This window comes from Elephantulus edwardii, unplaced genomic scaffold (genome assembly GCF_000299155.1).
Source record: "Elephantulus edwardii isolate Elephantulus edwardi_28Jun2011 unplaced genomic scaffold, EleEdw1.0 scaffold00001, whole genome shotgun sequence".
In the NCBI taxonomy this organism is placed as follows: domain Eukaryota; kingdom Metazoa; phylum Chordata; class Mammalia; order Macroscelidea; family Macroscelididae; genus Elephantulus; species Elephantulus edwardii.
The window spans coordinates 33,465,859-33,479,836 of record NW_006399751.1 but is presented as its reverse complement, the minus strand read 5'-3'; positions in this window follow the sequence as shown (position 1 = coordinate 33,479,836).

Here is a 13,978-nt window from a genome sequence, read left to right as displayed (position 1 = left end):
GGCGGGGAAGAAGAACAAACTGGGGAGGAGGGTAGAGAGAATGGTGCAGCAATGAAGGAATGAAAACCCAAAATCCCTGTAAATGTTCATTAAAACTAATAAAATTTAATAAAATTAAACAACAACAACAATCATTATAAAGAAGTCTGATAGCATAATCTATAGAGAGTTGCACCACTAGCTCAAAGTTTGAATCTGCCAGGGGTTCTGCAGAATGATGAGCAGTCTCCTCCTATTTGATTTACAGCCTCAGAAAACCTAATGGAGGGTTAGCTATGAGTCTTCTCCAACTCAACAGCAAAAGCATTAATCATTATGACAGCAAATCCTCAGGACTTTCTTCCTTTGACACCACAGGATAAGTTTGGACCACCAACCTTTAGGTTGTTGTTGTTAAGTGCCATCGAGTAATAGATGACTCATAGCAACCCTATGAACTAAAGACCTGAACAATTTTATAACTTTCATTGTTTCTCTAAGTTCATAGAGTTTCCAGAAGCAAGCTATTTCAGAAGTGGATGCCACTCCTGCTTCCAAGCTTGTTTTAATTGGGGAGCTCCACCAAACACTGTCCACCATGGGTAACTGTTATCGCATTTGCCACATCAGTGTCACAGTGTTTAGCATCACAGCAACCATGAGTTACATCTGCACAGCAAATGGACAGACCAGTGCTATACCACTTAGAAGAATGCTTGACAAAATACAATTAAAGCCAGGCCTGAAGGCTGTAGATTAAAATTGCCCACCTTTGACTTGGCAGCATAACTTTCTATCCACCAGGCCCACAGAGCTCTCTCTATGTTGGCGGTGTTGTTGTTAAGTGCCAGTGAGTCGTAGACAATTCATAGCAACCTTCTGAATGAAAGACTTGAACAATTGTACAACTCTCATCATTTCTCTGAGTTTAGAGTTTCTAGAGGCAAGCTATTTCAAAAGCGGACGCTACTCCTATTTCCAAGCTTGTTTTAATCGGGGAACTTTAGGTTAGCAGTCAATCTGCTTATGCCATCTCATAGATACTCAGCATTAAACGGTTTTCCTCAGTAGACTCAATATAGTCCCATAAACTGTTAAAAGTAAGAGGAAGGCAGGAAAAGTCAATCAGGAGACACCTTGGAAGAAGAGGCAGGAGATGGACACAGCCTACCATTCCAACATTGAAGACAGAGGCAGAGGACCACGAGTCAAGAAACTTGTGTGGCTGGGTCGGGGGTGAAGGAAATGGGAAGGCTCTTTTGTGAAAAACAATGTATTCAAACTGTGTAAATAAATTACTATAAATTAAAAAGAAATTTTAAAAAATAAAAAAAAAAATTCTATACCATTCTTACTCACATTTCCTGGTGCACAAGGTAGAATACCTTTTCTCGGTTGTATACACTGGAATGAAATTGCTAGGTCAGAGAGTCTGTTTTCCAAAGTGATTATACTTTGGTTTTTGTGATTATACTTTGCTGTGGGTTGGGCTTTGAAGTAGAATATGGTCCTTAGCAACAAAGAGGGTCAGGGAAAGAGGAGGACCATCAAGGAGATGGATTGACGCAGTGACGGCAACAATGGAATGAAATGTAGTGATGACTGAGGATGGTGTAGGATGGGACACTGCGTGGTTCTGCTGGACTCAAAGGCATCCATTTATTTAACTTTTAAAAATGACTTTCATTTACTTTTCTAATTGACTCCAAAGAGCCTTGTTTAGCTCTTCTTAGATTTATTGATAGATATTGTATAATTTGCCTTTCTAATGTGTTGCCAATGCAAAAGTTCTAATCCACCAGCTGCTCCAACCTGCTGGAGAGTCAGCTACGGATCAGTACCGATATGGGGCAGGGTAGGAGTGTGGGGTCAGAGAGGGTGACCAAGTGTTTTCTAACTGCTGATGGTGTGTGTAAAGCCAATAAACCATGCTCACCTTTTTTCAGTATATACAATACATATTAAAAGAAGAAAATTTTAAGTTCACAGCTTAACAAATTTTTCTAAAGTGAGCACATCTATGTAACCTATATTCAGATTAAGAAACAGGATACTTTCCCCTCAACATACCACTATCCCCATATTCTATACCCATGCTGTCTGCTATCCACATCTATAACTTTACTTTCTTGACTGCTAATATCACATACTTTTGATTTTGCAGGGTTGGGTTGTTTGTTTGTTTGTTTGTTGACTTTTTGTTTGTTTGTTTAGTTCTACTACTTACTTGTAGTAGCTACTTACTTATGGCATTTAATAGCAACAGTGGCAGCATAGAGAGAGCAGTTGGCCTAGTGGACAGAAAGTCATGCTCCCTAGCCAAAGGTGGGTGACTTTACTCCATGGCTGTCAAACCTGCCTTTACTTGTTTTTGGTGAAACATTCTTCTAGGTCGTGTAACCCTGGTATGACCACTTGCTGTATAGTGGTAACTCGTTGTTGCTGTGAAGCCGAACACTGTGACACTGATGAGTCAAATGAGAGAATGATTACCCATGGGGGACAGTGTTTGGTGGAGCTCCCTGATTAAAACAAGCTTGGAAGCAGAAGTGGCATCCACTTCCAAAATAGCTTGCCTCTGGAAACCCTATGAACCTGGAGAGAGGACAAAAGTTACACAGGAAGTGTCCAGGACTTTCATTCATAGGGTTGCTATGAGTCACCTATGACTTGACGGCACTTAACAACAACAACAACTACTACTTACTAATGTCAGTCCAAGAAAAATATTTTGAGAACACAACAGCTTTGGTTTGGTGAGGCTTGGTCAAACAGCATCTTCCCTTCAATGAGCTTATCTCTTCTTGTTTGTTTTGAACATTTTGCTGTGATGTAAGTTTACAAAACACATCAGTTTTCCATTCAACAATATATACACATTTTTTTGTGACATAATTTTGTAATTAGCAACATTCTTCCCACTTTTTCAGATTCCCTGTTTCCATTTGTCTTTTCTTTCCCTTGGCAATTCCTGCCTTCTGCACTTTGTTTTTTGGTAAATGCTGTCTGTTTGACACCATGTGGCTGGTTGGTATAAGGACTATGTCAGTATTCACTTGAAAGGCTTGTGTGTTGTTTGGCTGATAGATGCTCTCATGTGTGGGCTCAGTTCAAGGTTTAATGGTGTCTAAGGGCCACAGTCCCAGAGGTCCCACCAGTCCCTTTCAAACCAATAAGTATGGTATTTTTGTTGATTTAGAATTTTTTTCCTAATTCTTTTCCCCTATTCTGTCTAGCTCCTTCTATTGTGATCTTACTTGGAGCAGCTGGTGGTGGTAGTTGGATACCATCAGGTTCCCTTGGTGGAGGCTGAGGTTTGACTGATCCTTTAGTCCTTTGAACTAGTGTTGAACAAGAGAGGTGATAAAAGGACACTCTTGTCTGATTCTCATTCTCAATGGGTAATGCTTTTAATCTCTCTCCACTGAGATTAATGTGAGCTGTTGGTTTGATATACAAACGCTTTTTATGTTGAGATACTTCACCATCTTGAAACTATCAATAACTTCATTTTACATGCATCCACAACTAACAACCTTGGTACCAAGAGTCAGCAAATAAGAACATGTGTTGCACTTGGAAAGTTTTCAGTTAGAGACATCTCCAAATTATTGAGGAGTAATGATGTCAGTTTGAGGACTAAGGTACATTGATTCATGCCATTGTCTTTCTGATCATTTGCTATGCATCTGAGAGGTGGACAATGAATAGGGATGGTAAAAGAAGAATTGATGCCTTTGAGCTATGATGTTGGAGAGGAACACTGAACATCCCATGAATGACCAAAAGAACAAAAAACCTATCTTGGAGAGGGTGCAGCTGGAGTGCTCTTCAGAGGCAAGGATAATGAGGCTTTGCCTCACTTACTTCAGGCACGTTACTAGGAGGGGCTATTCCTTGAAGAGGGCTATGGTGCTTGGATGGATGGAAGGTGCTAACGGAGAGGAAGACCCTCAACCAGGTAGATTAACACAGTGACTGCTGCAATGGGCTCTAGTGTGTCAAGAAATGTGAAGATGATGCAGTATAGAACAGGGTTTTCAGATCTTTTGTTTATAGGGTCACTATAAATTAGTGGTCCACTGCACCTAATAACAAGTGTTCCCTTGCTCTGTTCAGGCAACATATTCTTGGTCTAAGTATAGATCTTATGTAAGCACAACTAAGTGTTTTGTAATTCCCATTCTTCTCAAGGTTAATCATAGGGGTTGTTTTTTTTTTTAGGATCCACACAGTTAAATACCTTTACATAGTCAATAAAACACAAGTAGACATTTGACATTTCTCAAACTGGAATAACTGAAAAACAAATCCTAGCCATGGGTAACACAGTGCAACACCATAAGACACTATGGGAAAAATCTTGAATGATCTAGACAGCCTTGAATGGAGTTAAAGGGACTACACGGAGTCATTGGACAAAAAAAGAATTGCTTGATTCTGAAATATCTCAGGAAGTAACTCATGATAAAGAGCCAATGGTGATGAAGGAAGAAATCCAAGCTGCACTGAAGGCATTGACAAAAAATATGGCTCCAGGAGTTGATGAGATACCAACCAACATGTTCAAAATAACAGATGAAGCCCTGAATGTGATCACCTGTCTGTGCCAGGACATTTGGACAACAGCTACCTGGTTAACTAATTGGAAGAGAGCCACATTTGTTTTCATTCCCAAGAAAGGTAATGCAACAGAATGTGGAAATTACTGGAAAATATAATTCATATCACATGCAAGCAAATTATTCTTGATGATCATCCAAAAGTGGTTAAAACAGTACATTAACAGAACTGCCAAAAATTTATTTGGTAAAATACATTAATTAATTTTCTAATGTTGAACCATACTTGGAAACCTGGTATGAGTCTGACTTGTACACATTATGTTGTACACAATACTGCACACAATATGTTCTTTTTTGATATACTGTTGAATCCTATTAGCTTGAATTTTGTTAAGATTTCACACATTTCTTTCTGAAAGACTCTTTTTAATATTTCTTGTAAGATAAAAATAATATATATTTCTTGTAAGATATATCTGATTTTTATAAGCTGCTTTAATTTCTGCTTATCTGAAAAGTCATAATTACACTATCGTACTTTTATAATTTGGTTGCGCATATAATTCTTAGCTGACAGTTTTTCTTCTTTGAGGGTTTCATGTGTGTTATCCTATTGCCTTTTGTCTGCGTGATTTCTATTTCATTGTCAGAGCTTAGTATTATAGACAGTCCCCTCCTCTTGCAATTTACCCCTTCAGAAACCCTGTGGAGGGTCGCTGAGTCACAACTAATTCAAGTGCAATGAATTGAGTAGTCTTTGGATTGTTGTTGTTGTTATGTGCTGTTGAGTCACCTGTGACTCATAATGACCTTATGTACAACAGCCCTAAACCTTGCTCTATCCTGTGCCAATTTAATTGTCTCCAACACCTACTCCCATTACCCCAGTCACTGAATCAATCCATCTCATTGAGGGTCTCCCTCTCTTGTGCCGTCCCTCCACCCTCCCAAGCATGACATCCCTCTCCAAGGACTGGTCCCTCCTTGCAACATATCCAAAGTATGTCACATGAAACTTCAGAATCCTTGCTGCAAAGGAATAGCCTGGTGTCACCCTCTCTAGGATAAACCTGTTTGTTCTCCTAGCATTCCATGATATATTCAATACTCTTCTCCAGCACCACCGCTGAAAGGCATCAATTCTCTGTCTATCATCCCTAGTCATTGTCTAGCTTTCTGATGCATAGCAAGTAATTGCAAAGACTGTGGGCTGTGTCAAATGCACCATAGTCTCAAGACTGACATTGTTACTCTCCAGTACTTTGGAGAGGTCTCTGACAGCAGTTTTTCCCAATACAATTAATCTTTTAATTTCCTGGCTGCTGGTATCAGGAGTGTTGATTGTGGAATGAAGCCAACTAAAGCTGTTAACAATCTCAATCTCTTCACCATCCATCATGATGTTGCCAATCATATGTTTCATTTTTCCCAGACTGATCTCAGCCTTCTTTTTTTGTCTTTGGTTTTGACAAGTTTATTATATGTTTTAAAGTCTATCTTGTATGGAGTTAGTTGTGTTGGATGGTTATCTTCTCTTTCATGATATTATGGAAACTTCTGCCAGCCAATCTATGACAAATCTTTCTGTGATTTTTTGATTTTGACTTGTTCTGTTCTGATATTCCAATAATGCACATTTTTCACATCATTATATTCCTCACCACTCATAGACTTTCATCATTCTCTGTTTTCTGATTTTTCTTCAAAAAAAAATTGGTTCCTAGGTTTGTTCTCTTTTTCTTTAAGTCTTCCATTGATTCAATCCTACTCATGCCCTTCTATTGAGTTACGTATTTCTGAAATTTGTTATTAATCTTTTATATTTCTAGTTACTACTTTTCTATGGCTTCTGTCATTTTCTTATTGTATTGCTTCCCTGATTTTTTCTATTTCTTTGTGTTTTCCTTGATCTCTTGAATATTCTACATATTGGTCTTTTGAACTCTTTATATGGTAGTTCCAGTACTATCTCTACCTCTTGTACATGTTTTAGTCCTTCAAGCGAGCTCTGACGGCATGGTCTGCACGAAGTTGTACAGCTAAGCCAGAGGTGGTGCTCTTCTGGTGCTTTGAATCCACCAGCAGCTCACAAGAGAAAGATGAGCAGTCGTCCATACAATTTACAGCCCCTCCAATTCTGCAGAAGGATCAGCTAGAAGTTGGTTTGGGATAAGTAAGCAGTGTTGTTATTGTTGTTATGTACCATGGAACTCATACCTGACCCTCCAGTGGGTTTTCAGAGGCAGTAAATTGCACAAGAGAAGATTGTCCATCTTTCTCCTGTGAAACACCTGATGGATTCAAACTATGCAGTGCAACTTCTTACCCCTAGGTCACTAGTTTTCCTTAACAGACAATGAGTGAGTTATTTTGGTCATCTACTGGACCCATATTGCCTTGTCTATTTATGTAATTTATTACTGTCTGCTCTCCTTAATGTCTTACTCATTGCTGTCGAATTGGAACCAACACATAGCTGCTACTCCAGTGCGTGAGTATTCAGAGCAGTAAATCACATGACGGGATTGCTCAGCCTTCTCTCACAGAGCTCCTAGCAAATTCTAACCGCCACAGAGATGTTGCCTATGGGTTAACAGAGCAACCCTCTACAGACTATACCACCAGACCTCTCTCCACGGTATTCAGCTATTATTTTATTTATGAATCCTGACTTTTTGGTTTGTTTTGCCATATCTGGGTAGGTGATTGTACGTGCTTCCTTTGGTCACTAGTATGACCAAACTGGAGTGCTTAGCAGCAATTTGTGTCCTAGTGGGTGGGCCAGTGACTGGGTGTGTGAGCACAAGTTTCTACTTCCTGGTCTCATGGGGCACCTAATGATATAGCTGACATTGCTGGTGAGGTAATGCACTTGACCAGGCATCTGGGGATGGGAGCAGGGAGCTTACTGGTTGCTGAGTTTGGAGTTGTGTGTGCACGCTACTTGTTGCTTAGTAGTAGGAACAAGGGTGACCAGGTCATTGTTACCTTGTGAGTGGCAGTGAAACTATCACTGATGAAGCACAGGACAGCACAGGGGTGGTGAGAGCATGCACAAATGTCAGGTGTGGATGGCAAAGCAGAAAGGATATGACTAACCGATGGGCATGTGATAGGGAGGCATGTCCCTATCAGGTAGCACACAATGTGAGAAAGTTTGCACCAGTCTTCAGGCTTTAGAGAACAAGTGAATGGGGGGTAGGAGGCATCTCTAGTCTTTGGTTGCCTGGTGCAGGTATCTGGGTATAGAAGCGAGTGTCTGTAGTAAACAAACTTCTGGTGCTAGTGTCTGGGCAGAGAAACTGGTGCCATCACGGAAGATAACTGGAAATAGGAGCAGGGACCGGTCCTCAGTATCTTGGCATAATTAACTGGATGGAAGAAAGAGTAATACCATTCCCTGGGCCCCTGGAACTAGCAATCCAGTGGAAAGGTAGATCTGTAGTCCGTGGTTCTGATCCCTGGGCTTAGGAACTGGCACAAGTGGTCCACTGGGTCCCAGTATGAGCAGATGGATCAACAAAGGGGCATTACCGAGTCATGAGTTTCCATCACAGCTTTACGGGAAGAAAAGAAGATGCTATCCACTCATGGGCCCCTGACATAATTGGGTTGATAGAAGAGGGACCACTGCACTCTCACAGGCCTCTGATATGGTTGGCTTGGTCTGGAAGCAGACAGAATCATTCTATAGGATCCTGCTGCTGGTGGCTATTTAGAGAGCTAGCATGATATGTATGTGAGTTTTTAGTGTAAGTGTCTGAGGGAAGGAGTAGTCTATGAATCCTTAAGGTATTAGTTGGGGTCACAAGTGACACCAGGGTGTCAAGGGAAGGATAAGATGGGTGGGGGACACCACAGGTCCATAGATTCGTAGCTTAAAGGAGGTAGGGAGGGGTGCTGTGGATGACAAGATTACAGCTAACTCTCCCAAGGAGAGGGAAGCTTCCTGCCTGATTCTGGACCCAGGTGCAGAGTCACTTTACTTTTCTGTGCAAGGTGATGAGGGCTTCAGTCGGTAATGCTGCTTGATTTGTTTCAGTGCGGCCATACTCTGCAGGTTTTACTAGCAGGACACTAGTGATTCCTATTTACTCAAGTTTATTGTTTCTGTGATCTATCTTCTTTCATCCGCCTCTTGATCTTATTCTTCAGCCTTGCTTTTGATGCTCAGAACTCTTCTATATCTGATTCACTTATTTTGTTGATTATTTATTATATGAAGGATGTTTTGAAGGGTTTGACTTTGCTGCCATCATGGGGAACACCTCCTCCTTTTGCTTTAAAACTTTAAAATCTGGAATTATTTCACATGTAATCTTTTTTGTCTATTTTCTTTCTTTGTTCAGCATGCATTTGTGACATTTATTAAAAGTGATGCTTGTAATTATAGTTCATATAATCCCATTGTTGCACAATATCACTTTGTGTGACTACCACATTTATGCTACTGATTCTACTGTTGGATGACATTTCAGTAGTTTCAATATGAGACAATTGTAAACAGTATGCTATAAATACTCACCCCAATCTCCTTTCAACTTGCTAATTGCCAGTGAATCAGAACCGACTCATAGTTGACCCTCCTTTGAGTTTATAAGGCTGTAAATTTCCTGGGAGGAAATCGCCTATCTTTCTCCTGTACAGCCATATAACACACATACGGACTTATTTTTGTATTTCTGTATGTATGCCTAGGAGTAGGATAATTGAGTAAAAAATGTGTATGATAAGTATTAGTAAATACTGTTAAAAAGTTTTCCAGATCATACATAATAATTTCACTTCTTTAAAAAAAAGGAACAAATGATTTAATCATCTAATGATGATTTGGGGTACTATAATAGGTACCTGGAGGTTGATAGGGCATTTACATTTTTTAAGCCTAAAATTAAATAAGAGACCCAGCCTGAGCCTACACCAAAACCTAGGCCTTGCTTCATGTGCATATTTTCTAGACATATGTCTACTTGAGTAAGACTGTGAAACTCATTTTATGTAGGATAGAATACCTGCTCCTTAATTAGAGAAGAATTGAATTTTTATATTTTTATTTGAGTTACTATATTGAGTCTCTTTCATTATTGTTCCCACAAAGGCTAAGCAATCTCAAGATACAAAGGAAGTCAGGAAGAGAATTGATACTTTCCTGATAGTTTTGCTAGCTTCCCTACTGCTGGAGCTTTCTTCTGGTTTCTTGTTGTGGTTGTTGTTGATATGGTGCATTGAATCAGAACTGACTCATAGTTGACCTTCCAGTGGATTTTCAGCAGTTGTAAATCACACAGGAGGAGACGCATCTTTCATCTGTAGAGCACTTTGTGGATTTGAACCATGTGTCCCTGGGATGGCATCACAATTTTTTTACCACTAAGCTACTACTGCTCATCTCTCAATTTACAATGCTGTATTAGTTTGTGTATTGCTATACTAGAAGCTATGCTATTATTATTTCTAATACTAGTAGGACAGGTTTCTGTAGAGCTTCCAGGCTAAGATTGACTAAGAAGTAAGACTAATGGAAGAACATCATTGGATATTAAAAAAATAAAAGAAAAAATGATAACTAGAGTTGCAAGATCACCTCAAGAACACCACCCATGAAGAAAGCAAGAGAAAGGGGAGAATTGTGCTCATGCAAAACCTCTACCTGTGGGAAGCTGAATATCAAATTTAATATTAATGCTATATCAGGATATAAGGGAAGCATAATACAAGCTGTAGTTCACCTGAGGCACTAAGGCATACCTTAAGAGCCAACATCTTAATTCTTAGTTTGTCTTTACTGAATCTCTTCCTCCTGAGATTAGCATAAGGTAAACACTAGAGAAGAACTCTGCCTTATCTGCAAAAGACTTTCCCATGATCCTTTGTTTTTATTTTCTACTCCCTTGTGATTATCCTTTGTTTACCTTCCTGATGATTCTCAATAAATAAACAGAGAGGCATGGCTCGGGTGCTTCAGTCATCAAGACTGCTGGCCCCCTGTCTTTACTCTCTTTTATCTCATTCTTGGTTGTCTGTCTCATTATTACTTTACCCTGGGTCTGCAGCATCTACCTAGACCAGGAACCAGTTGTCACAGCAGACCAAGAGAACACTATGTGGTTTAAAAATCAAGAAATACTTGCATCAAGGCTGTATCCTTTCTCCATATGTATTCAAATTATATGCTGAACAAATAATTCAAGAAGCTGGACTATATGAGAAAGAGTATGCATCAGGATGGGAATGTGACTCATCAAGACACATCAATCTACCTATGTAGAAATTTGTTTGAAGAAAGTGAAGAAAACCCAAAGCATTTGCTACAGAAGATCAAAGAGTACAGCTTTCAATGTGTATCGCAATTCAACATCATGAAAACAGAAATCTTAACATTAGGAAACATCATGATAAGTAGAGAAAAAAATTTGAAATTGTCAATGGTTTCATTTTATGTGGATTTACACTCAACACCCACGGTAGCAACAGACAGATTTCATTGAGAAATTGTCTGTTAAGGACCTCTCCTAAGTTCTAAAGAGCAAAGATGTTAGTTTAAAGACTAATATGTGCCTGATCCAAGCCACGGTTTTTTAATTGCTTCCAATGTATCTGAAAGTTGGACAATGAATAAAGAAGACTGAAGAATTGATGCCTTTAAATTTTGATGTTGGAGATGAGTATTGAATATGCCATGGTTTGTCAAAAGAATAAAAAACTCCGCCTCAAAGGAAGTGCAACAAGAATACTCCTTAGAGTCAAGGATGGTAAAAATATGTCTTAGTTTGGACATACTATCAATAGGAATGCCTTAGAAACCAGTCTTTGGAGAGAGACATCATTCCAGCAAAAGTAGAAGGTTAGGAAAAGAGAGAAAGATGTTTAACAAGATGGATTGATACTGACCACAATGAACTTGAGTGTGACTGAAATCATGATTTAGGTTAGGGCAGGACGGGGCAGGGTTCAGATCTGTTATTCATAGGGTCACTATGGGTCATAGTTGACTCAACGACACTTAACAACAATTAGAGAAACTTATATGTGCTGTAAACAAAATTTTATATCTCATTGGTGATGATGATGATATGACTCAAGCTTTATTTTCATTGTGCATTGTATAATGAAAAGGATATAATAACTTCCTCTAACCTAACAAGGTGTATGGTCAAATCAGGAATTCCATTCCTTGGTATTTCTGCCTTATGGAAAATCAACTTCCTTCCCCAAAAGATGGAGTCATGTTATTGTTTAATCTTTTCAGAGTACTAGTATAGTTGGTAGAAACTCTGGTAGCCTAATGGTACCAAGTGGTGCTGCCAACCCAAAGGTATGTGATTGGAATCCACCAACTGCTCCAAGGAAGAAAGATGAACATTTCCCTCCTGTGCAATTTCCTCTAGAAACCCACTGAAGGGTCTCAGTTACGACTTGAGGACTTGCCAAAATAAGTATAGTGTGTGAGTCCCTGAGTGGTATACACACAGTTTATCACTTGACAATTAGCTGAAATGTTGGGGCTGCAGAAGGCAGGCCTGGTGATCTGCTTCTGAATGGTCATTGTTATAATGCTTTCTTCCACCAGCATGTTACAATGCTGATTTCTCTTGCCTCAGTAGAGCATATAATTTGATGGAAACATACCAGCAATGACATCACTACCCATTCACTTTGGTGGTTTACGTTTTAGTTTCTCAATGGAATCATTGTGAAAAATTCTACAGGGTCAGGATCGATTTAGTTCAGTCCATGTGCAGTCTGTGAGTTGACAACTCTCAGAGACTATGTATGCTTTGTTGGATGTCAAAAGAACTTCAAATATCACATTCATGTTTAATGAACATATACTAAACATTTAACTTTCATTTTCCTTGGAGGTAAGGGTTGAGGGGGAATTGATACAAAAAACAAAGATAAATGACTGAATACATTCTACTTAGTGAAGTGCTACATCAGATAAAAGAATTTGAGAACTGATTGTTCTCTGTCTTGACAGGCCACTGAGTTTCTAATGCAACTATTCATATGATAAGAATGAAACAGCTCTGTGAGTATTGGTATTTTGTTCTGTGTGACTCTACAAAGTAAATTAAATCTGCTGCCATCATGTTGATTCTGACTCATCGTCATCTTCCACCAGGTTTCCAAGATTGTAAATCTTCCGGGAGGAGGTGATCCATCCCAGAAGCAGGTGATGTGTTTGAACCACTGACCATTTAATTTTATGCTGTCACCAGAGCGCCTTTCTGTAAGGCAAGATGGACATAAAACGTGCAGATAAGAGAGTCATGATGTTAGGAAACTTAAAATGTTTAGTCTTAACCTCTTTGAAAAGTTAGGAGATTTTGTATCTTTGTCAAATCTTTGCTCACTTACTTTTCCCATGACTCTAACATTTTTATAAAATACTAAATTGGTCTAATTGTGGGAGAAAAGGGAGCTATATTAGTACTGACATATGGAAGCTGACACCAGGCTTCACATATCCTGAAATACCTTCTCCATTGCCTACTGAAGAATGTCTTTAATTCCCAAACTTTAAATATTTGTTTGGGTTAAGTCTCCAAAGTGTTCCCACAAAAGCTTTTTCATTAAAACACATTAGTAAAAAGAAAAGGCATTATGCCATCAATCTCTCACTAACCTTATAAATAACCCACAGATGTCAGTTTATTGTTTGGTTTGACTTAGCTTGGTTTTAGTGTTGTGTTTTATTTATCAGAATCACTGGTCATCATCCTAGAAACTGGGGAAAATGCATGAAATAAAAATTTTAAGACAGTTCTTTCATGGCTTAGAAACTTTTTCCACTTGTTAGGATATCTGACACTGAAAACACAATTCTGAATGAAGCAGGAAGGACTTTAGCAGCCATGGAAGAGAAGAAATATGAATGTGTTCACCCAAATAAGCAGGTGAGAAGGCAAGTAGAGAAGGAAACCTGGAAGACAACGGAATAAATACTCTAATAACATAAGGGAGAAGCCCTGGTTACATAGTGTTAACTCAGTTAACACAGTAACAGTTGCTCACTGAAAGATCAGTGGTTGTGCCAGTCATTCCAAGGGAGAAATATGTCAATTCACTTCCATAAAAATGCAAAGCCTAGTTCTACACTCTTCTATCAAATTGGCATGACTCAGAATCAACATGCCAACAATGGTTTGAGGAAAAGAATCAGAAGGTTTGAGACTGAATTATGGGGCCTCTCCTACTAACTTGGCTCTCTGTGTTTCTGAGTCTCTGATGTCCTAGCAGCTTTGCACAGCTGCTTCCTGATATCCTATGGCACAGTATGCTAGTTTTTACTCAATTGTGGAACTACACACTCCATAATATATTCTGAGGAGAGAATGATTTTTTTTTGGTTTGCCACAAGTTATAATGGTTCAGGCATTAGGAAGACAAATGTTTAAATTTATGATGTAGGCCAATGCAAAACTTTTGTT